Source organism: Oncorhynchus masou, chromosome 23 (assembly GCF_036934945.1).
Source record: "Oncorhynchus masou masou isolate Uvic2021 chromosome 23, UVic_Omas_1.1, whole genome shotgun sequence".
In the NCBI taxonomy this organism is placed as follows: Eukaryota; Metazoa; Chordata; class Actinopteri; order Salmoniformes; family Salmonidae; genus Oncorhynchus; species Oncorhynchus masou.
This window is the reverse complement of record NC_088234.1, coordinates 3,537,755-3,563,024: the sequence shown is the minus strand read 5'-3', so window position 1 is coordinate 3,563,024 and position 25,270 is coordinate 3,537,755. Positions and strand designations below refer to the sequence as shown.

Genomic DNA, 25,270 nt, shown 5'->3' with positions numbered 1-25,270 from the left:
CTGCTGTGTGGGATGCCCATAGTTCCTGCTGTGCCAGCTACTCTGCCTTTGCTGAGGAATTCAAACGAGTGTTTCAAGGCCCAAGCAGTGGTTCTGACTCAGCCAAACAGCTCCTGACTCTCCATCAAGGTTGGCGCAGCGTGACGGACTATGCCATCCAGTTCCGCACGGTGGCAGCAGCGAGTGGCTGGAACAACGAGGCGCTCACGGTGTGCTTTCTGAAAGGCCTTTCCGACACTATCCAAGATGAACTGGCCACTCGGGAACCACCGGACAATCTCGAGTCCCTGATCAAGTTGGCCTCACGCATTGACCAGCGTCTGAGAGAGAGAGAACTCAACCGTAGACCTCTAGCCCCTATCAGTCCCAGCTCCGAGTCCCCACCTTTATCATCACTGGCTCCACCGGAACCCATGCAGATTGGACGCATCTCCCAGGCTGAGAGAGACCGCCGGATGAGGGAGCGACGCTGTCTATATTGCGGCAAACCGGGTCATTTCCGTTCCACGTGTCCCGGGCTCCAGGGAAACGCTCTGTCCCGTACAGACCGGGGGGAACTGTAACGGGAAACATAACCTCCTCCCATCCGTCCAACTCCCGTCTGCTCATTCCAGTCACCCTCTCCTGGGACAACCACAAGCTTCACCTTCAAGCCTTGGTAGACTCTGGAGCCGCAGGTAACTTCATGGATGGTGTCTGGGCGAAGGAGAATGGCGTTCCTCTGAACCTCTAAGTGACCCCATGAGGGTTACTACATTGGATGGAAGCCCTTTGGGATCTGGACTTGTCACTCATGTCACTACCTCCTTGAGACTTTCAGTTTCACAACACCAGGAATTGATGAACTTTCATTTGATCTCCTGTTCCGAGTTCCCTCTCGTCCTTGGATACCCCTGGCTTCACAGCCATAACCCTCACATCGACTGGTCTGTGGGCACTATCAAGCAGTGGGGTCCTACGTGCCAAGCTACTTGTATTTTCCAGAATTCCCGAGTTCTACTCCCGAGTCTTTAGAATCCATCGACCTGACCCGAGTTCCCGAGTGTTACCATGACCTCAAACTGGTGTTTAGCAAACAGAGGGCCACCATGCTACCACCCCATAGATCTTACGATTGCCCCATCGACCTGTTTCCGGGCACTTGCCCCCCAGGGGTCGGATCTTTTCCCTATCTCCACCCGAACGAGCTGCTATGGATACCTACATCAAGGACTCTCTGGAAGCAGGCCTCATGCGTCCATCCACCTCCCCGGCGGGAGCAGGGTTTTTCTTTGTGGCCAAGAAAGACGGTGGGTTACGTCCTTGCATCGACTACCGGGGACTCAATGACATAACCGTCCGTAACCGTTACCCGCTACCCCTTATGGCCACAGCCTTCGAGCTGCTCCAGGAAGCAGTTGTTTTCACTAAGCTTGACCTGCGGAACGCATACCATCTTGTGCGGATCAGACCTGGTGACGAGTGGAAGACCGCTTTCAACACGCCTACTGGTCACTATGAATACTTGGTGATGCCCTTCGGCCTGACCAACGCCCCAGCGGTGTTCCAAGCGCTCATAAACGATGTGCTTAGGGATATGCTTAACATATTTGTGTTCGTTTATTTGGATGACATCCTCATCTTTTCGAGCTCCCTTCAAGAACACACTAAGCATGTCAGACAAGTACTCAAACGCCTCCTGGACAGCCATCTGTACGTTAAGCCGGAAAAATGTGAATTCCATTCATCCCGAGTACAATTCCTGGGATTTGTAGTGGAACCCGGTCGAATCCAAATGGACCCTAGGAAGGTAGGGGCGGTAGCGGATTGGCCCACCCCAAATCCGTTAAGGATGTTCAGCGTTTCCTGGGCTTCACAAACTTTTACCGCAAGTTCATCAAGAACTTCAGTTTGGTGGCAGCTCCTCTCTCAGCTTTAACCAAAGGTGGCAATGCAAGGTTTTTTGGGGAAGAGAAGCTGAGACGGCCTTCCAAGGACTCAAGCAGCGCATCCTCTCTGCTCCCATCCTGATACTACCGACTACGGATGAACCATTTGTGGTGGAGGTAGACGCATCAGAGGTTGGTGTCGGAGCTGTCCTGTCTCAGAGGGGTGAAGACAAGAAGCTTCATCCGTGCGCTTTCTTCTCACACCGGCTTACCCCGACTGAGAGGAACTACGATGTGGGGGATCGTGAACTCCTAGCGGTTAAGATGGCATTGAAGGAATGGAGACACTGGCTCGAGGGGGCTTCTCACCCGTTTCAAGTGCTTACGGACCACAAAAATCTGGAGTATATCCAGCAGGCGAAGCGATTGAACTCTAGACAAGCTAGATGGTCTCTTTTCTTCAATCGATTCCAGTTTATCCTCACCTATCGGCCCGGGTCGAAGAATCTCAAACCGGATGCCCTGTCCCGAGTCTACGCTCCTGCCATTCGAGATGACACGGACATGCCTGTCCTTCCTGCTGCTAAGATTGTGGCTCCGATCTCGTGGCAAGTTGAGGATACCGTGAGACGTGCTCAAGCTAGCGAACCGGACCCTAAAGGAGGCCCTGCCAATCGGTTGTTTGTCCCCAAGGCAGTGAGGACTCAGGTCCTTCTGTGGGGGCACTCCTCTCGCCTCACCTGTCATCCGGGCGTAGGTCGCACCTTGGAGTTCATCCAGCGTAAGTTCTGGTGGCCTACCATAAGAGAAGACGTTGCCACTTTCGTCAATGCCTGCCCCGTGTGCTGCCAGGGCAAATCTTCTCACCTCCGCCCTCAAGGACTCCTTCACCCTTTACCTGTTCCCCACAGACCCTGGTCCCATATCTCATTGGACTTTATTACTGGACTTCCTCCATCCCATGGCAATACTACTATCCTAGTCATAATCGACAGGTTTTCAAAGGCGGCCAGGTTCGTCCCTCTGACTAAGTTACCTTCTGCCAAGGAAACGGCTGAGTTGGTAATTAATCATGTGTTCCGAGTCTTCGGCATTCCTCAAGATGTGGTTTCTGACAGAGGTCCCCAGTTCGCCTCAAGGTTTTGGAAGGCCTTCTGCCAACTCATGGGGGCTTCTGCCAGTCTATCTTCAGGGTACCATCCGGAGTCCAACGGCCAAACAGAGAGGATGAATCAAGAGCTGGAAACCACCCTCCGATGTATGACTCTCGTGACAACCCGTCCACATGGTCATCCTTTATTGTTTGGGCCGAATACGCGCACAACACCTTGCGCTCCTCCTCCACTGGTATGTCCCCGCACGAGTGTCAGTTTGGCTATGCTCCTCCATTGTTCCCGGACCAGGAGGCAGAAGTCAGTGTGCCTTCAGCCTTGAGATTCGTCAGACGCTGTCGGCTTATGTGGAGGAAGACCCGTCTTAATCTGATGCGTTCCTCACAGAGGTATCAACAACAAGCCAACAGACGTCGCCGTCCCGGGCCTACCCTGCGCCCCGGCCAGAGAGTCTGGCTCTACACAAGAGACTTACCTCTACGGGTGGAGTCTCGCAAGCTGTCCCAAAAATACATCGGTCCCTTCAAGGTTGCCAGGAGAGTTAACCCAGTTTCTTATCGCCTACACTTACCCAGATCCCTTAAGATTAATCCCACATTTCATGTGTCTTTGTTAAAACCTGTTGTTTTTTCTCCCTTGTCCCGGCAGACAGACCTCCCCCTCCGCCTCGTGTCATTGGAGGCCAGCCGGCTTATACCGTCCATCGGATACTGGATTCCCGCCGGGTGCAGCGGTCCTGGCAGTATCTGGTGGACTGGGAAGGCTACGGTCCTGAGGAGCGCTCCTGGGTTCCTGCCAAAGACATCCTGGACCCTGACCTCATTCGTCAGTTCAGGGTCCTCCACCCTGAGAGAGCTGGTAGGAACGTCAGGAGCCGTTCCTAGGGGGGGGATTCTGTCAGGATTTGGCCAGGGTTGTTCCAGTTGTTTGTCAGTAGATGTCCCCATTGTGCTTTTTGTCCCTGTGTTTTTCCCTTGACCCCCATTATTGTTTGCACCTGTGTCTCGTTTTCCCTGATTGTATTTAAACCCTTTGTTTCCCTCAGTTCTGTGCTCTGTGTTTGTATGTTAGCACCCTGCCCTAGTGTTCTGTGTGCTCTTGTCGATTCCGGGTAACGTTCTTGTGGTATTCTGTTTTTTTGTTTTTGTTTAGTTTTGGTGAGTTTCTTTTTAGGTCTTTTTGTGTTTTTCCTTCCACCTTTTGGATTTGCCATTTTTTATTTTTAGGATTTTTTCTTCATTAAATACACCGTCTTAAGTACTGCTGTGTCTGCCTCATCTTCTGGGTTCTGCTGTCTATTCGTGGCTCAGTTGGTTAAGTGACTGTTTCTCACTCTGGAGACCCAGGTTCGAAACCGGGTCCTGACAGAAACACAGAGCCAAAATGAACCCAGAGGCAGCCAGTTCCCAGGACCTTTTTGCCACGCTGTCCCACCACCAGGAGACTGTCCAACGCCACGAAGCCGCCCTGGTTCAGCAAGAGGCCTTAATGGCAAGACATTCTCATCTTCTGTCGGAGATGCTGACTTCCATTAAGCAAATGTCTGATCGACTTACCCCGGCAACAGTTCCCGTTCCAGTACCTCAAGTTCACGTACCCATGGCAGTTAACCCCCTGGCTGAACCTCGTCTTCCACCTCCCCAACGGTTCTCAGGTGATCCAAGTGCTTGTAAAGGGTTTCTCACTCAATGTTCTCTCTCCTTTGAGCTGCAACCCTCGTCGTTTCCCACCGACCGGTCTAAGATCGCATATATCATCACCCTGCTGTCGGAAAAAGCCCTGGCCTGGGCTACTGCTGTGTGGGATGCCCATAGTTCCTGCTGTGCCAGCTACTCTGCCTTTGCTGAGGAATTCAAACGAGTGTTTCAAGGCCCAAGCAGTGGTTCTGACTCAGCCAAACAGCTCCTGACTCTCCATCAAGGTTGGCGCAGCGTGACGGACTATGCCATCCAGTTCCGCACGGTGGCAGCAGCGAGTGGCTGGAACAACGAGGCGCTCACGGTGTGCTTTCTGAAAGGCCTTTCCGACACTATCCAAGATGAACTGGCCACTCGGGAACCACCGGACAATCTCGAGTCCCTGATCAAGTTGGCCTCACGCATTGACCAGCGTCTGAGAGAGAGAGAACTCAACCGTAGACCTCTAGCCCCTATCAGTCCCAGCTCCGAGTCCCCACCTTTATCATCACTGGCTCCACCGGAACCCATGCAGATTGGACGCATCTCCCAGGCTGAGAGAGACCGCCGGATGAGGGAGCGACGCTGTCTATATTGCGGCAAACCGGGTCATTTCCGTTCCACGTGTCCCGGGCTCCAGGGAAACGCTCTGTCCCGTACAGACCGGGGGAACTGTAACGGGAAACATAACCTCCTCCCATCCGTCCAACTCCCGTCTGCTCATTCCAGTCACCCTCTCCTGGGACAACCACAAGCTTCACCTTCAAGCCTTGGTAGACTCTGGAGCCGCAGGTAACTTCATGGATGGTGTCTGGGCGAAGGAGAATGGCGTTCCCTCTGAACCTCTAAGTGACCCCATGAGGGTTACTACATTGGATGGAAGCCCTTTGGGATCTGGACTTGTCACTCATGTCACTACCTCCTTGAGACTTTCAGTTTCACAACACCAGGAATTGATGAACTTTCATTTGATCTCCTGTTCCGAGTTCCCTCTCGTCCTTGGATACCCCTGGCTTCACAGCCATAACCCTCACATCGACTGGTCTGTGGGCACTATCAAGCAGTGGGGTCCTACGTGCCAAGCTACTTGTATTTTCCAGAATTCCCCGAGTTCTACTCCCGAGTCTTTAGAATCCATCGACCTGACCCGAGTTCCCGAGTCTTACCATGACCTCAAACTGGTGTTTAGCAAACAGAGGGCCACCATGCTACCACCCCATAGATCTTACGATTGCCCCATCGACCTGTTTCCGGGCACTTGCCCCCCAGGGGTCGGATCTTTTCCCTATCTCCACCCGAACGAGCTGCTATGGATACCTACATCAAGGACTCTCTGGAAGCAGGCCTCATGCGTCCATCCACCTCCCCGGCGGGAGCAGGGTTTTTCTTTGTGGCCAAGAAAGACGGTGGGTTACGTCCTTGCATCGACTACCGGGGACTCAATGACATAACCGTCCGTAACCGTTACCCGCTACCCCTTATGGCCACAGCCTTCGAGCTGCTCCAGGAAGCAGTTGTTTTCACTAAGCTTGACCTGCGGAACGCATACCATCTTGTGCGGATCAGACCTGGTGACGAGTGGAAGACCGCTTTCAACACGCCTACTGGTCACTATGAATACTTGGTGATGCCCTTCGGCCTGACCAACGCCCCAGCGGTGTTCCAAGCGCTCATAAACGATGTGCTTAGGGATATGCTTAACATATTTGTGTTCGTTTATTTGGATGACATCCTCATCTTTTCGAGCTCCCTTCAAGAACACACTAAGCATGTCAGACAAGTACTCAAACGCCTCCTGGACAGCCATCTGTACGTTAAGCCGGAAAAATGTGAATTCCATTCATCCCGAGTACAATTCCTGGGATTTGTAGTGGAACCCGGTCGAATCCAAATGGACCCTAGGAAGGTAGGGGCGGTAGCGGATTGGCCCACCCCCAAATCCGTTAAGGATGTTCAGCGTTTCCTGGGCTTCACAAACTTTTACCGCAAGTTCATCAAGAACTTCAGTTTGGTGGCAGCTCCTCTCTCAGCTTTAACCAAAGGTGGCAATGCAAGGTTTTTTTGGGAAGAGAAGCTGAGACGGCCTTCCAAGGACTCAAGCAGCGCATCCTCTCTGCTCCCATCCTGATACTACCGACTACGGATGAACCATTTGTGGTGGAGGTAGACGCATCAGAGGTTGGTGTCGGAGCTGTCCTGTCTCAGAGGGGTGAAGACAAGAAGCTTCATCCGTGCGCTTTCTTCTCACACCGGCTTACCCCGACTGAGAGGAACTACGATGTGGGGATCGTGAACTCCTAGCGGTTAAGATGGCATTGAAGGAATGGAGACACTGGCTCGAGGGCTTCTCACCCGTTTCAAGTGCTTACGGACCACAAAAATCTGGAGTATATCCAGCAGGCGAGCGATTGAACTCTAGACAAGCTAGATGGTCTCTTTTCTTCAATCGATTCCAGTTTATCCTCACCTATCGGCCCGGGTCGAAGAATCTCAAACCGGATGCCCTGTCCCGAGTCTACGCTCCTGCCATTCGAGATGACACGGACATGCCTGTCCTTCCTGCTGCTAAGATTGTGGCTCCGATCTCGTGGCAAGTTGAGGATACCGTGAGACGTGCTCAAGCTAGCGAACCGGACCCTAAAGGAGGCCCTGCCAATCGGTTGTTTGTCCCCAAGGCAGTGAGGACTCAGGTCCTTCTGTGGGGGCACTCCTCTCGCCTCACCTGTCATCCGGGCGTAGGTCGCACCTTGGAGTTCATCCAGCGTAAGTTCTGGTGGCCTACCATAAGAGAAGACGTTGCCACTTTCGTCAATGCCTGCCCCGTGTGCTGCCAGGGCAAATCTTCTCACCTCCGCCCTCAAGGACTCCTTCACCCTTTACCTGTTCCCCACAGACCCTGGTCCCATATCTCATTGGACTTTATTACTGGACTTCCTCCATCCCATGGCAATACTACTATCCTAGTCATAATCGACAGGTTTTCAAAGGCGGCCAGGTTCGTCCCTCTGACTAAGTTACCTTCTGCCAAGGAAACGGCTGAGTTGGTAATTAATCATGTGTTCCGAGTCTTCGGCATTCCTCAAGATGTGGTTTCTGACAGAGGTCCCCAGTTCGCCTCAAGGTTTTGGAAGGCCTTCTGCCAACTCATGGGGGCTTCTGCCAGTCTATCTTCAGGGTACCATCCGGAGTCCAACGGCCAAACAGAGAGGATGAATCAAGAGCTGGAAACCACCCTCCGATGTATGACTCGTGACAACCCGTCCACATGGTCATCCTTTATTGTTTGGGCCGAATACGCGCACAACACCTTGCGCTCCTCCTCCACTGGTATGTCCCCGCACGAGTGTCAGTTTGGCTATGCTCCTCCATTGTTCCCGGACCAGGAGGCAGAAGTCAGTGTGCCTTCAGCCTTGAGATTCGTCAGACGCTGTCGGCTTATGTGGAGGAAGACCCGTCTTAATCTGATGCGTTCCTCACAGAGGTATCAACAACAAGCCAACAGACGTCGCCGTCCCGGGCCTACCCTGCGCCCGGCCAGAGAGTCTGGCTCTACACAAGAGACTTACCTCTACGGGTGGAGTCTCGCAAGCTGTCCCAAAATACATCGGTCCCTTCAAGGTTGCCAGGAGAGTTAACCCAGTTTCTTATCGCCTACACTTACCCAGATCCCTTAAGATTAATCCCACATTTCATGTGTCTTTGTTAAAACCTGTTGTTTTTTCTCCCCTTGTCCCGGCAGACAGACCTCCCCTCCGCCTCGTGTCATTGGAGGCCAGCCGGCTTATACCGTCCATCGGATACTGGATTCCCGCCGGGTGCAGCGGTCCTGGCAGTATCTGGTGGACTGGGAAGGCTACGGTCCTGAGGAGCGCTCCTGGGTTCCTGCCAAAGACATCCTGGACCCTGACCTCATTCGTCAGTTCAGGGTCCTCCACCCTGAGAGAGCTGGTAGGAACGTCAGGAGCCGTTCCTAGGGGGGGGATTCTGTCAGGATTTGGCCAGGGTTGTTCCAGTTGTTTGTCAGTAGATGTCCCCATTGTGCTTTTTGTCCCTGTGTTTTTCCCTTGACCCCCATTATTGTTTGCACCTGTGTCTCGTTTTCCCTGATTGTATTTAAACCCTTTGTTTCCCTCAGTTCTGTGCTCTGTGTTTGTATGTTAGCACCCTGCCCTAGTGTTCTGTGTGCTCTTGTCGATTCCGGGTAACGTTCTTGTGGTATTCTGTTTTTTTTGTTTTTGTTTAGTTTTGGTGAGTTTCTTTTTAGGTCTTTTTGTGTTTTTCCTTCCACCTTTTGGATTTGCCATTTTTTATTTTTAGGATTTTTTCTTCATTAAATACACCGTCTTAAGTACTGCTGTGTCTGCCTCATCTTCTGGGTTCTGCTGTCTATTCGTGGCTCAGTTGGTTAAGTGACTGTTTCTCACTCCGGAGACCCAGGTTCGAAACCGGGTCCTGACATATCCTGTATATATCCTGTATGTATCCTGTATATATCCTGTATATATCCTGTATATATCCTGTATATATCCTGTATATATCCTCTATATCGTGTATATATCCTGTATATATCCTCTATATATCCTGTATATATCCTGTATATAGCCTGTATATATCCTCTATATCCTGTATATATCCTCTATATCCTGAATATAGCCTGTATATATCCTCTATATCCTGTATATATCCTGTGTATATCCTCTATATATCCTGTATATATCATCTATATCCTGTATATATCCTCTATATCCTCTATATCCTGTATATATCCTGTATATATCCTGTATATATCCTCTATATCCTGTGTATATCCTCTATATATCCTGAATATATCCTCTATATATCCTGAATATATCCTTTATATATCCTGTATATATCCGGTATATATCCTGTATATATCCTCTATATCCTGTATATATCCTCTATATCCTGTATATATCCTGTATATATCCTCTATATCCTGTATATATCCTGTATATATCCTGTATGTATCCTGTATATATCCTGTATGTATCCTGTATGTATCCTGTATATATCCTGTATATATCCTGTATATATCCTGTATATATCCTGTATATATCCTCTATATCCTGTATATATCCTCTATATCCTGTATATATCCTCTATATATCCTGTATATATCCTGTATATATCCTCTATATCCTGTATGTATCCTGTATATATCCTGTATATATCCTCTATATCCTGTATATATCCTGTATATATCCTGTATATATCCTCTCTATCCTGTATATATCCTGTATATATCCTCTATATCCTGTATATATCCTGTAGATATCCTGTATATATCCTGTATATATCCTCTATATCCTGTATGTATCCTGTATATATCCTCTATATCCTGTATATATCCTGTATATATCCTGTATATATCCTGTATATCCTGTATATATCCTCTATATCCTGTATATATCCTGTATATATACTCTATATCCTGTATATATCCTGTATATATCCTGTATATATCCTCTATATCCTGTATATATCCTGTATATATCCTATATATATCCTCTATATCCTGTATATATCCTGTAGATATCCTGTATATATCCTGTATATATCCTGTATATATCCTCTATATCCTGTATATATCCTGTATATATCCTGTATATATCCTGTATATATCCTCTATATCCTGTATATATCCTGTGTATATCCTGTATATCCTGTATATATCCTGTGTATATCCTGTATATATCCTGTATATATCCTCTATATCCTGTATATATCCTGTATATATCCTGTATATATCCTCTATATCCTGTATATATCCTGTATATATCCTGTATATATCCTCTATATCCTGTATATATCCTGTATATATCCTGTAGATATCCTGTATATATCCTGTATATATCCTGTATATATCCTCTATATCCTGTATATATCCTGTTTATATCCTGTATATATCCTGTATATATCCTCTATATCCTGTATATATCCTGTATATATCCTGTATATCCTGTATATATCCTGTATATATCCTGTATATATCCTGTATATATCCTGTATATATCCTGTATATATCCTGTATATATCCTCTATATCCTGTATATATCCTCTATATATCCTGTATATATCCTGTATATATCCTGTATATAGCCTGTATATATCCTCTATATCCTGTATATATCCTGTGTATATCCTCTATATATCCTGTATATATCATGTATATATCCTCTATATCCTGTATATATCCTGTATATATCCTCTATATCCTGTATATATCCTGTATATATCCTCTATATCCTGTATATATCCTGTATATATCCTCTATATCCTGTATATATCCTCTATATCCTGTATATATCCTCTATATCCTGTATATATCCTGTATATATCCTCTATATCCTGTATATATCCTCTATATCCTGTATATATCCTCTATATCCTGTATATATCCTCTATATCCTGTATATATCCTGTATATATCCTGTATATATCCTGTATATATCCTGTATATATCCTGTATATATCCTGTATATATCCTGTATATATCCTCTATATCCTGTATATATCCTGTATATATCCTGTATATATCCTGTATATATCCTCTATATCGTGTATATATCCTGTATATATCCTCTATATCGTGTATATATCCTGTATATATCCTGTATATATCCTCTATATCCTGTATATATCCTGTATATATCCTCTATATCCTGTATATATCCTATATATCCTGTATATATCCTGTATATATCCTCTATATCGTGTATATATCCTGTATATATCCTCTATATCGTGTATATATCCTGTATATATCCTGTATATATCCTCTATATCCTGTATATATCCTGTATATATCCTCTATATCCTGTATATATCCTCTATATCCTGTATATATCCTCTATATCCTGTATATATCCTGTATATATCCTGTATATATCCTGTATATATCCTGTATATATCCTCTATATCCTGTATATATCCTGTATATATCCTGTATATATCCTGTATATATCCTGTATATATCCTCTATATCCTGTATATATCCTGTATATATCCTGTATATATCCTGTATATATCCTCTATATCGTGTATATATCCTGTATATATCCTGTATATATCCTCTATATCCTGTATATATCCTCTATATCCTGTATATATCCTCTATATATCCTGTATATATCCTGTATATATCCTCTATATCCTGTATATATCCTCTATATCCTGTATATATCCTGTATATATCCTGTATATATCCTCTATATCCTGTATATATCCTCTATATATCCTGTATATATCCTGTATATATCCTGTATATATCCTCTATATCCTGTATATATCCTGTATATAGCCTGTATATATCCTCTATATCCTGTATATATCCTGTATATAGCCTGTGTATATCCTCTATATATCCTGTATATATCATGTATATATCCTGTATATATCCTGTATATATCCTCTATATCCTGTATATATCCTGTATATATCCTGTATATATCCTGTATATATCCTCTATATCCTGTATATATCCTGTATATATCCTCTATATCCTGTATATATCCTCTATATCCTGTATATATCCTCTATATCCTGTATATATCCTGTATATATCCTCTATATCCTGTATATCCTCTATATCCTGTATATATCCTCTACATCCTGTGTATATCCTCTATATATCCTGAGTATATCCTTTATATATCCTATATATCCTGTATATATCCTCTATATCCTGTATATATCCTGTATATATCCTGTATATCCTGTATATATCCTGTATATATCCTGTATGTATCCTGTATATATCCTGTATATATCCTCTATATCCTGTATATATCCTGTATATATCCTGTATATATCCTGTATATATCCTGTATATATCCTGTATATATCCTCTATATCCTGTATATATCCTGTATATATCCTGTATATATCCTGTATATATTCTCTATATCCTGTATATATCCTGTATATATCCTGTAGATATCCTGTATATATCCTCTATATCCTGTATATATCCTGTATATATCCTGTATATATCCTGTATATATCCTGTATATATCCTGTATATATCCTGTATATATCCTGTATATATCCTGTATATATCCTGTATATATCCTCTATATATCCTGTATATATCCTGTATATATCCTCTATATCCTGTATATATCCTGTATATATCCTGTATATATCCTGTATATATCCTGTATATATCCTGTATATATCCTCTATATCCTGTATATATCCTCTATATCCTGTATATATCCTGTATATATCCTGTATATATCCTGTATATATCCTGTATATATCCTCTATATCGTGTATATATCCTGTATATATCCTGTATATATCCTCTATATCCTGTATATATCCTGTATATAGCCTGTATATATCCTGTATATATCCTCTATATCCTGTATATATCCTGTATATATCCTGTATATAGCCTGTGTATATCCTCTATATCCTGTATATATCCTGTATATATCCTGTGTATATCCTCTATATATCCTGTATATATCCTCTATATCCTGTATATATCCTGTATATATCCTGTATATATCCTCTATATCCTGTATATATCCTGTATATATCCTGTATATATCCTCTATATCCTGTATATATCCTGTATATATCCTCTACATCCTGTGTATATCCTCTATATATCCTGAATATATCCTTTATATATCCTCTATATCCTGTATATATCCTGTATATATCCTGTATATATCCTGTATATCCTGTATATATCCTCTATATCCTGTATATATCCTGTATATATCCTCTATATCCTGTATGTATCCTGTATATATCCTGTATATATCCTGTATATATCCTGTATATATCCTCTATATCCTGTATATATCCTGTATATATCCTCTATATCCTGTATATATCCTGTATATATCCTCTATATCCTGTATATATCCTGTATATATCCTCTATATCCTGTATATATCCTGTATATATCCTGTATATAGCCTGTATATATCCTGTATATAGCCTGTATATATCCTGTATATATCCTCTATATCCTGTATATAGCCTGTATATATCCTGTATATAGCCTGTATATATCCTGTATATATCCTCTATATCCTGTATATATCCTGTATATATCCTGTATATAGCCTGTATATATCCTCTATATCCTGTATATATCCTGTGTATATCCTCTATATATCCTGTATATATCATGTATATATCCTCTATATCCTGTATATATCCTGTATATATCCTCTATATCCTGTATATATCCTGTATATATCCTCTATATCCTGTATATATCCTGTATATATCCTCTATATCCTGTATATATCCTCTATATCCTGTATATATCCTGTATATATCCTCTATATCCTGTATATATCCTCTATATCCTGTATATATCCTCTATATCCTGTATATATCCTGTATATATCCTGTATATATCCTGTATATATCCTGTATATATCCTGTATATATCCTGTATATATCCTGTATATATCCTCTATATCCTGTATATATCCTGTATATATCCTGTATATATCCTGTATATATCCTGTGTATATCCTCTATATATCCTGTATATATCCTGTATATATCCTGTGTATATCCTCTATATATCCTGTATATATCCTCTATATCCTGTATATATCCTGTATATATCCTGTATATATCCTCTATATCCTGTATATATCCTGTATATATCCTGTATATATCCTCTATATCCTGTATATATCCTGTATATATCCTCTACATCCTGTGTATATCCTCTATATATCCTGAATATATCCTTTATATATCCTCTATATCCTGTATATATCCTGTATATATCCTGTATATATCCTGTATATCCTGTATATATCCTCTATATCCTGTATATATCCTGTATATATCCTCTATATCCTGTATGTATCCTGTATATATCCTGTATATATCCTGTATATATCCTGTATATATCCTCTATATCCTGTATATATCCTGTATATATCCTCTATATCCTGTATATATCCTGTATATATCCTCTATATCCTGTATATATCCTGTATATATCCTCTATATCCTGTATATATCCTGTATATATCCTGTATATAGCCTGTATATATCCTGTATATATCCTGTATATATCCTGTATATATCCTCTATATCCTGTATATATCCTCTATATATCCTGTATATAGCCTGTATATATCCTGTATATAGCCTGTATATATCCTGTATATATCCTCTATATCCTGTATATATCCTGTATATATCCTGTATATAGCCTGTATATATCCTCTATATCCTGTATATATCCTGTGTATATCCTCTATATATCCTGTATATATCATGTATATATCCTCTATATCCTGTATATATCCTGTATATATCCTCTATATCCTGTATATATCCTGTATATATCCTCTATATCCTGTATATATCCTGTATATATCCTCTATATCCTGTATATATCCTCTATATCCTGTATATATCCTGTATATATCCTCTATATCCTGTATATATCCTCTATATCCTGTATATATCCTCTATATCCTGTATATATCCTGTATATATCCTGTATATATCCTGTATATATCCTGTATATATCCTGTATATATCCTGTATATATCCTGTATATATCCTCTATATCCTGTATATATCCTGTATATATCCTGTATATATCCTGTATATATCCTCTATATCGTGTATATATCCTGTATATATCCTCTATATCGTGTATATATCCTGTATATATCCTGTATATATCCTCTATATCCTGTATATATCCTGTATATATCCTCTATATCCTGTATATATCCTATATATCCTGTATATATCCTGTATATATCCTCTATATCGTGTATATATCCTGTATATATCCTCTATATCGTGTATATATCCTGTATATATCCTGTATATATCCTCTATATCCTGTATATATCCTGTATATATCCTCTATATCCTGTATATATCCTCTATATCCTGTATATATCCTGTATATATCCTGTATATATCCTGTATATATCCTGTATATATCCTGTATATATCCTGTATATATCCTCTATATCCTGTATATATCCTGTATATATCCTGTATATATCCTGTATATATCCTGTATATATCCTCTCTATCCTGTATCTATCCTGTATATATCCTGTATATATCCTGTATATATCCTCTATATCGTGTATATATCCTGTATATATCCTGTATATATCCTCTATATCCTGTATATATCCTCTATATATCCTGTATATATCCTGTATATATCCTCTATATCCTGTATATATCCTGTATATATCCTCTATATCCTGTATATATCCTGTATATATCCTCTATATCCTGTATATATCCTGTATATATCCTGTATATATCCTCTATATCCTGTATATATCCTCTATATATCCTGTATATATCCTGTATATATCCTGTATATATCCTCTATATCCTGTATATATCCTGTATATAGCCTGTATATATCCTCTATATCCTGTATATATCCTGTATATAGCCTGTGTATATCCTCTATATATCCTGTATATATCATGTATATATCCTGTATATATCCTGTATATATCCTCTATATCCTGTATATATCCTGTATATATCCTCTATATCCTGTATATATCCTGTATATATCCTCTATATCCTGTATATATCCTCTATATCCTGTATATATCCTCTATATCCTGTATATATCCTGTATATATCCTCTATATCCTGTATATATCCTCTATATCCTGTATATATCCTCTATATCCTGTATATATCCTCTACATCCTGTGTATATCCTCTATATATCCTGAGTATATCCTTTATATATCCTATATATCCTGTATATATCCTCTATATCCTGTATATATCCTGTATATATCCTGTATATCCTGTATATATCCTGTATGTATCCTGTATATATCCTGTATATATCCTCTATATCCTGTATATATCCTGTATATATCCTGTATATATCCTGTATATATCCTGTATATATCCTGTATATATCCTCTATATCCTGTATATATCCTGTATATATCCTGTATATATCCTGTATATATTCTCTATATCCTGTATATATCCTGTATATATCCTGTAGATATCCTGTATATATCCTCTATATCCTGTATATATCCTGTATATATCCTGTATATATCCTGTATATCCTGTATATCCTGTATATATCCTGTATATATCCTGTATATATCCTGTATATATCCTGTATATATCCTGTATATATCCTGTATATATCCTGTATATATCCTGTATATATCCTGTATATATCCTGTATATATCCTGTATATATCCTCTATATCCTGTATATATCCTGTATATATCCTGTATATATCCTGTATATATCCTGTATATATCCTGTATATATCCTCTATATATCCTGTATATATCCTGTATATATCCTGTATATATCCTCTATATCGTGTATATATCCTGTATATATCCTGTATATATCCTCTATATCCTGTATATAGCCTGTATATATCCTGTATATATCCTCTATATCCTGTATATATCCTGTATATATCCTGTATATAGCCTGTGTATATCCTCTATATCCTGTATATATCCTGTATATATCCTGTGTATATCCTCTATATATCCTGTATATATCCTCTATATCCTGTATATATCCTGTATATATCCTGTATATATCCTCTATATCCTGTATATATCCTGTATATATCCTGTATATATCCTCTATATCCTGTATATATCCTGTATATATCCTCTACATCCTGTGTATATCCTCTATATATCCTGAATATATCCTTTATATATCCTCTATATCCTGTATATATCCTGTATATATCCTGTATATATCCTGTGTATATCCTGTATATATCCTGTATATCCTGTATATATCCTGTATATATCCTGTATGTATCCTGTATATATCCTGTATATATCCTGTATATATCCTGTATATATCCTGTATATATCCTGTATATATCCTCTATATATCCTGTATATATCCTCTATATCCTGTATATATCCTCTATATCCTGTATATATCCTGTATATATCCTCTATATCCTGTATATATCCTGTATATATCCTGTATATATTCTCTATATCCTGTATATATCCTGTATATATCCTCTATATCCTGTATGTATCCTGTATATATCCTGTATATATCCTGTATATATCCTCTATATCCTGTATATATCCTGTATATATCCTGTATATATCCTGTATATATCCTGTATATATCCTGTATATATCCTGTATATCCTGTAGATATCCTGTATATATCCTGTATATATCCTCTATATCCTGTATGTATCCTGTATATATCCTGTATATATCCTGTATATATCCTCTATATCCTGTATATATCCTCTATATCCTGTATATATCCTGTATATATCCTCTATATCCTGTATATATCCTCTATATCCTGTATATATCCTGTATATATCCTGTATATATCCTCTATATCCTGTATATATCCTGTATATATCCTCTATATCCTGTATATATCCTGTATATATCCTCTATATCCTGTAGATATCCTGTATATATCCTCTATATATCCTGTATCTATCCTCTATATCCTGTATATATCCTGTATATATCCTCTATATCCTGTATATATCCTGTATATATCCTCTATATCCTGTATATATCCTGTATATATCCTGTATATATCCTGTATATATCCTCTATATCCTGTATGTATCCTGTATATATCCTGTATATATCCTGTATATATCCTCTATATCCTGTATATATCCTGTATATATCCTGTATATATCCTCTATATATCCTCTATATCCTGTATATATCCTGTATATATCCTGTATATATCCTGTATATATCCTCTATATCCTGTATATATCCTCTATATCCTGTATATATCCTGTATATATCCTGTATATATCCTCTATATCCTGTATATCCTGTATATATCCTGTATATATCCTCTATATCCTGTATATATCCTGTATATATCCTCTATATCCTGTATATATCCTGTATATATCCTGTATATATCCTGTATATATCCTGTATATATCCTGTATATATCCTGTATATCCTGTATGTATCCTGTATATATCCTGTATGTATCCTGTATATATCCTCTATATCCTGTATATATCCTCTATATCCTGTATATATCCTGTATATATCCTGTATATATCCTGTATATATCCTGTATATATCCTCTATATCCTGTATATATCCTGTATATATCCTGTATATATCCTCTATATATCCTCTATATCCTGTATATATCCTGTATATATCCTCTATATCCTGTATATATCCTGTATATATCCTCTATATCCTGTATATATCCTGTATATATATTGTATATATCCTCTATATCCTGTATATATCCTGTATATATCCTGTATATATCCTCTATATCCTGTGTATATCCTCTATATATCCTGTATATATCCTGTATATATCCTGTATATATCCTCTATATCCTGTATATATCCTGTATATATCCTCTATATCCTGTATATATCCTGTATATATCCTGTATATATCCTGTATATATCCTCTATATCCTGTATATATCCTCTATATCCTGTATATATCCTCTATATCCTGTATATATCCTGTATATATCCTCTATTTCCTGTATATATCCTGTATATATCCTGTATATATCCTGTATATATCCTGTATATATCCTGTATATATCCTCTATATCCTGTATGTATCCTGTATATATCCTGTATGTATCCTGTATATATCCTGTATATATCCTGTATATATCCTGTATATATCCTGTATATATCCTGTATATATCCTGTATATATCCTCTATATCCTGTATATATCCTCTATATATCCTGTATATATCCTGTATATATCCTCTATATCCTGTATATATCCTGTATATATCCTATATATCCTGTATATATCCTGTATATATCCTATATATCCTGTATATATCCTGTATATATATTGTATATATCCTCTATATCCTGTATATATCCTGTATATATCCTGTATATATCCTCTATATCCTGTATATATCCTGTATATATCCTCTATATCCTGTGTATATCCTCTATATATATCCTGTATATATCCTGTATATATCCTGTATATATATTGTATATATCCTCTATATCCTGTATATATCCTGTATATATCCTCTATATCCTGTATATATCCTGTATATATCCTGTATATATCCTGTATATATCCTGTATATATCCTGTATATATCCTGTATATATCCTGTATATATCCTCTATATCCTGTATATATCCTGTATATATCCTCTATATCCTGTATATATCCTGTATATATCCTGTATATATCCTGTATATATCCTCTATATCCTGTATATATCCTGTATATATCCTGTATGTATCCTGTATATATCCTGTATATATCCTCTATATCCTGTATATATCCTGTATATATCCTGTATATATCCTGTATATATCCTGTATATATCCTCTATATATCCTGTATATATCCTCTATATCCTGTATATATCCTGTAGATATCCTGTAGATATCCTGTAGATATCCTGTATATATCCTGTATATCCTGTATATATCTTGTATGTATCCTATATATCCTGTATATATCCTCTATATCCTGTATATATCCTGTATATATCCTGTATATATCCTGTATGTATCCTATATATCCTGTATATATCCTGTATGTATCCTGTATATATCCTGTATATATCCTGTATGTATCCTATATATCCTGTATATATCCTCTATATCCTGTATATATCCTATATATCCTGTATATATCCTCTATATCCTGTATATGTCCTGTATATATCCTGTATATATCCTGTATATATCCTCTATATCCTGTATATATCCTGTATATCCTGTATATCCTGTATATATCCTGTATATATCCTGTATATATCCTGTATATATCCTGTATATATCCTGTATATATCCTCTATATCCTGTATATATCTTGTATATATCCTGTATATATCCTGTATATATCCTGTATGTATCCTGTATGTATCCTGTATATATCCTGTATGTATCCTGTATGTATCCTGTATATATCCTGTATATATCCTATATATCCTGTATATATCCTGTATATATCCTGTATATCCTGTATATATCCTGTATATATCCTGTATATGTCCTGTATGTATCCTGTATATATCCTGTATATATCCTGTATGTATCCTGTATATATCCTATATATCCTGTGTATATCCTGTATATATCCTGTATGTATCCTGTATATATCCTGTATATATCCTGTATATATCCTGTATATATCCTATATATATCCTGTATGTATCCTGTATGTATCCTGTATGTATCCTGTATGTATCCTGTATATATATCCTGTATATATATCCTATATATATCCTGTATATATCCTGTATATATCCTGTATATATCCTGTATATATCCTGTATATATCCTGTATATATCCTGTATATATCCTGTATATATCCTGTATATCCTGTATATATCCTGTATATATCCTGTATATATCCTGTATATATCCTGTATATATCCTGTATATATCCTGTATATGTCCTGTATATGTCCTGTATATCCTGTATATATCCTGTATATATCCTGTATATATCCTGTATATCCTGTATATCCTATATATATCCTGTATATCCTGTATATATCCTGTATATATCCTGTATATCCTCTATATATCCTGTATATATCCTATATATATCCTGTATATATCCTGTATATATCCTGTATATATCCTGTATATATCCTGTATATATCCTGTATATATCCTGTATATATCCTGTATATATCCTGTATATATCCTCTATATCCTGTATATATCCTGTATATATCCTGTATATATCCTGTATATATCCTGTATATATCCTGTATATATCCTCTATATCCTGTATATATCTTGTATATATCCTGTATATATCCTGTATGTATCCTGTATATATCCTGTATATATCCTATATATCCTGTATATATCCTGTATGTATCCTGTATATATCCTGTATATATCCTGTATATATCCTGTATATATCCTCTATATCCTGTATAAATCCTATATATCCTGTATATATCCTGTATATATCCTGTATATATCCTCTATATCCTGTATATATCCTGTATATATCCTGTATATATCCTGTATATATCCTCTATATCCTGTATATATCCTATATATCCTGTATATATCCTGTATGTATCCTGTATGTATCCTGTATGTCCTGTATATATCCTGTATATATCCTGTATGTATCCTGTATATATCCTGTATATATCCTGTATATATCCTGTATATATCCTCTATGTATCCTGTATATATCCTGTATATATCCTGTATGTATCCTGTATGTCCTGCATATATCCTGTATATATCCTGTATATATCCTATATATCCTGTATATATCCTGTATATATCCTGTATATATCCTGTATATATCCTCTATTTCCTGTATATATCCTGTATATATCCTGTATATATCCTGTATATATCCTCTATATCCTGTATATATCCTGTATGTATCCTGTATATATCCTGTATATCCTGTATATCCTGTATATATCCTGTATATATCCTGTATATATCCTGTATATATCCTGTATATATCCTGTATATATCCTGTATATATCCTGTATATATCCTGTATATATCCTCTATATCCTGTATATATCCTGTATATCCTGTATATATCCTGTATATATCCTGTATATATCCTCTATATCCTGTATATATCCTGTATATATCCTGTATATATCCTGTATATATCCTGTATATATCCTGTATATATCCTCTATATCCTGTATATATCCTGTATATATCCTCTATATATCCTGTATATCCTGTATATATCCTGTATATATCCTGTATATATCCTGTATATATCCTGTATATATCCTGTATATATCCTGTATATATCCTGTATATATCCTGTATATATCCTGTATATCCTGTATATATCCTGTATATATCCTGTATATATCCTGTATATATCCTCTATATCCTGTATATATCCTCTATATCCTGTATATATCCTGTATATATCCTCTATATCCTGTATATATCCTCTATATATCCTGTATATATCCTCTATATATCCTGTATATATCCTGTATATATCCTGTATATGTCCTGTATATGTCCTGTATATATCCTGTATATATCCTGTATATATCCTGTATATATCCTATATATCCTGTATATATCCTGTATATATCCTATATATCCTGTATATATCCTGTATGTATCCTGTATATAGAACACACCTTGACTTGCAGCATCCCTCTACATTGCAGCAGGTATCCTCCTATCTCCTCTAGGAGGTAGAATGTACTGGAGCTGACCTGAATCTTGAGGGCTGTATGGGGAGAGACCAACCACTTCCTTAGCATTAGCTTCTACAGTCACTGCCATAGAGATACTATGGTACCAGTGGAATTACTTCCTTAGCATTAGCTTCCACTTTCATGGTGATAGATCGTCTATTTACTTTTATGAACTGGGTGGTTCGAGCCCTGAATGCTGATTGGCTAACAGCAGACCGTATACCACGGGTATGGCAAAACATGTATTTTTACTGCTCTAATTACGTTGGTAACCAGTTTATAATGGCAATAAGGCACCTCGGGGGTTTGTGGTATATCGCCAATATACCACGACTAAGGGCTGTATCCAGGCACTCCATATTGGTCATATACCACACCCACTTTTGCCTTATTGCTTAAATAAACTATCTCTGAGACCGTATTGTTCCTGTGGAAGTACTTCCTTAGCGTTAGCATCAACTCTCACTGCCATAAAGATCCTATGTTCCCTGTGGGAACACTTCCTTAGCATGATTACCCTCGCTGGTGGACTCCATCCTAGAGGAGGTGTTGACCGTGTCTCCAAACAGACAGTAGCGAGGCATCTTGGTCCCGACCACACCGGCTACCACTGGACCTGCAGGGAGGGAAGGGGGGCAAGAGGGTGGGTGTGTGTTTGTGCATGCAATCCTGTGTGTGTGTGTGTTACCTGAGTGTATCCCAGCCCGTATCTGTAGTTGTGTGTGTGTGTGTGTGTGTGTGTGTGTGTGTGTGTGTGTGTGTGTGTGTGTTACCTGTGTGTATCCCAGCCCGTATCTGTAGTTGTGTGTTGGGTTTGTGTGTGTGTGTGTGTGTGTTACCTGAGTGTATCCCAGCCCGTATCTGTAGTTGTGTGTTGGGTTTGTGTGTGTGTGTGTGTTACCTGAGTGTATCCCAGCCCGTATCTGTAGTTGTGTGTTGGGTTTGTGTGTGTGTGTGTGTGTTACCTGAGTGTATCCCAGCCCGTATCTGTAGTTGTGTGTTGGGTTTGTGTGTGTGTGTGTGTGTTTACCTGAGTGTATCCCAGCCCGTATCTGTAGTTGTGTGTTGGGTTTGTGTGTGTGTGTGTGTGTGTGTGTTACCTGAGTGTATCCCAGCCCGTATCTGTAGTTGTGTGTTGGGTTTGTGTGTGTGTGTGTGTGTGTGTGTGTGTGTGTGTTACCTGAGTGTATCCCAGCCCGTATCTGTAGTTGTGTGTTGGGTTTGTGTGTGTGTGTGTGTGTATGTGTGTGTGTTACCTGAGTGTATCCCAGCCCGTATCTGTAGTTGTGTGTTGGGTTTGTGTGTGTGTGTGTGTGTGTGTGTTACCTGAGTGTATCCCAGCCCGTATCTGTAGTTGTGTGTTGGGTTTGTGTGGTATCCTGAAGGTCCGACACACACCGACCAGGTCCAGAGCCATGCTGGAGATCTCTGCTGCGTGCTGGATCCCATTCTCCTGGGTATCCCAGACACCACCATGTCTACACACACACACATTGTTATTCAGTCATCTGCATGCTAGATCCCATTCTCCCTGGGTATCCCAGACACCACCATGTCTACACACACACACATTGTTATTCAGTCATCTGCATGCTAGATCCCATTCTCCCTGGGTATCCCAGACACCACCATGTCTACACACACACACATTGTTATTCAGTCATCTGCATGCTGGATCCCATCCTCCCTGGGTATCCCAGACACCACCATGTCTACACACACACACATTGTTATTCAGTCATCTGCATGCTAGATCCCGTCCTCCCTGGGTATCCCACATTAACATCACACAGATATACTGGGAGTTTTACTGTAACCACGGTGATATACTCACAGGCATCCCCTATGGTCTCCACCTTGTACACGTCATAGTTGTCGATGATGTCATCAAAAGTCGTGTAGAGCTTATTGAGGAAGTCGACCACTTGGTAAGGAGTGCTGGTGCTGGAGAGGTGGGTGAACCCTACGATGTCACTACACACACACACACACACACACACTGAGTACTGGTGCTGGAGAGGTGGGTGAACCCTACGATGTCACTACACACACACACACACACACACTGAGTACTGGCGCTGGAGAGGTGGGTGAACCCTACGATGTCACTACACACACACACACACTGAGTGCTGGTGCTGGAGAGGTGGGTGAACCCTACGATGTCACTACACACACACACACACACACTGAGTACTGGTGCTGGAGAGGTGGGTGAACCCTACAATGCCACTACACACACACACACACACACTGAGTACTGGTGCTGGAGAGGTGGGTGAACCCTACGATGTCACTACACACACACACACACACACACTGAGTACTGGTGCTGGAGAGGTGGGTGAACCCTACGATGTCACTACACACACACACACACACTGAGTACTGGTGC

At 39.4% G+C, this 25,270-nt stretch overlaps 1 pseudogene; it reads right to left on the bottom strand.

Moving 5' to 3' along the window:
* The window catches only part of LOC135511224 (atrial natriuretic peptide receptor 2-like), a 70,275-nt pseudogene that overhangs the window by 6,882 nt on the left and 38,123 nt on the right, over positions 1-25,270 (bottom strand).